The following is a 2,344-nucleotide window of genomic DNA, read 5'->3' as shown; positions in this document are numbered from 1 at the left end:
GCCTGAGGAGCGCACAGCACCCGGGCGAGGACCCCGGGGTGGGCTGCAGGACGCCGGACGGGCCGAGACGCCTCCCGGGTTTCCAGCCCCCTCCCCCCAGCCCGATGCCACAGGCATCACCGAAAGTAACGTCACTAACTGGCCAGACGAACGGATACCAAGGGCGAGAGAGAACCCCGCCCGGCACCTCCCTCGGATGCAGCGTGTGACAGTCGGACCCTCCTGCCTCTCAGGGCTCAGTTCAGCCCCCTGCATGGCTGGCCCTGCATCCTCCCCCCATGCACCCCGACTTCAGGCTTTGCTGCCCCCAGCAGGCAGGGTGCGAGCTCCAGGCTCCTGCCCCCGGCCACCTGCCGGCCCCCTCCGGGCAGGCCTGACATCAGCCCCGGTGGCTCCAGCCTTGCACGCCCTGTCTGCAGGAGCTTCCGTGCCACACGTGGGGGCCGTTCGCTCTGAGTGTGACGTGGACCCCCTTGCCCACTGTTGCACACGGGGACGAGCAGACTCCCGGGAAGGCAGTCGAGAGAGCAGGCACCTCTGGCCGCCCGCGGGCGCCCCTGTGCATTCTGCCTCTGAGCGTCCGCAAACCGGGGCTGCAGGAGCCGCCGACGGTGGCGTCGGCCCTTCTCATAAAGGAGGCAAAGTCGGGATCTGATTCAAAGGAGACCTACTTGAGCAGCCGCTGAGTGCTGACCGCGGCCGGCGTGAGCGTCCTGTGTGTGTGTCCAGCTCCCTGGGTGTCCGGGGCTCAGCGGCGCGAGCGGATCCTGGTGCCAAAGTCACCGTCATTTGTCCCACTGCAGAGCGCGGCTGCAGGAAGTGAAGACCCCGCCTGGGACCGTCACTCGACGGCAAAAGGGTCCTGAGGTCCCCGAACTCCACTTAGGAACGAAAATGGGGACACCGGCAGCGGTCGGCTGGCCCCGCGGGGCTGGCCCAGCGCAAGCACAGGGGCAGGCGGCTGGGCTGAGCAGGGTCCCCCAGCCCGGTTCCCGGAGCCACCCAAGCCAGGGCCCTCCTGGTCCCCACACATAAAACCAGCCCCCGTCTGCACAGCCACGAGGCTGAGACCGGTGACGGGTCAGCCCCCCCCAGGCTCTCCCCTAAGCCGCCCCGGCACCGGTGGCAGACACGGAGACACCTCTGGGTGTGAGGGCGCCTCGTCTTTCATCCAGCACAGCACTCTGGCTCCAGGAGTGGCCAGGGCCAGTGGGCAGGGGATGGGGAGCGAAGGGGGCCCCGGGGGACACAGTCACGGCTTTTTCTACGTGCGAATGAACATTCCAGACTCTGACCAGCCGAGATTGCCCGGCTGGGTGCAGGTGCCCACGTGCATCCGGTGGCCAGGCCTGTCGGCGGCGTGGCGGGCGGGCTCCCCCAGCCTGGGCACCTCCGTGGCTGCCCCTGCGGTCAGGGCCAGGGCCGCTTGTTCCCAGGATGGCGTCGGCCACGGGAAGGGGTTCTCAAGACGGTCAGTTAGTGGAGAATGTCACGCTTTTGGTGGCTGGCTTCGGAGACCTGGAGAGCCAGGCACAGCCTCCAGCCGTGGGGCACTCGGGGGCGGCGTGGGGCTGCTCCGGACTCACCGCCCCCCTCCGAGTCAGGCTGTGCGCAGCGGGGAAGGCCGCCCATCCAGCTCTGCCCCTCCCCGAGCAGCACGCTTTCTCCAGCTGACTGAAACGGACGTGTGACTATTACAGGAGCCATGTCTGTGAGCTGGCTCCGGCCCCCCGGCCACCCTGGGAGTCCCCCTGTCCCCACGGGGTGGCAACTCGCCTCTCCCCTCGAACTCCTGTCAGCTCGCTCACCCACGGGGACAAGGACACCAGGGCCACGTTCACGGTGCGGGCGGGCAGGCGGCCTCACCCAGGACCCTCCGCTCCCGGCCCAGGGGACCAGATGCTCACGGTCACCAGACCGCGGCCACTTGCCTGAGCACTGGGTTTCGAGAAGCATTGGGGTGCGGAGTGGTGAGACCCAGACACAGCGCCATCTCTCCAGCTGCCCTCACAGGACTGGACATGGTCACCGTCGCCCTCAGGACGCGGGTCCTCCTGGAGGAGAGGCCGCTTGGCCGGGGGCGAGGAGAGGTCCAGACCGGCCCGTGTCTCCCTGGCTGCAGCAGCGTCCACCACATGCAGAGCTGGCCGCCAGGCCCGCGCCCCAGACGCACGGCAAGCGGCCAGAACGTCCACCCGGCCCAAAGCGCCAGGACCAGGGCGAGCACCAAAGCGGCATTTGGGAGAATGGCCTCTGTGAAACGCGCTGCGTGTCTGGGCTCCGGACCCCCCAGAGGACAGACCCCGCACGGCGACGTGGTGGGCTCGGCGGGGGCCCTGCTCGC

Source organism: Pteropus alecto, unplaced genomic scaffold (genome assembly GCF_000325575.1).
Source record: "Pteropus alecto unplaced genomic scaffold, ASM32557v1 scaffold89, whole genome shotgun sequence".
NCBI classification, from domain to species: Eukaryota; Metazoa; Chordata; class Mammalia; order Chiroptera; family Pteropodidae; genus Pteropus; species Pteropus alecto.
Note: the sequence above shows the minus strand (reverse complement) of the source record.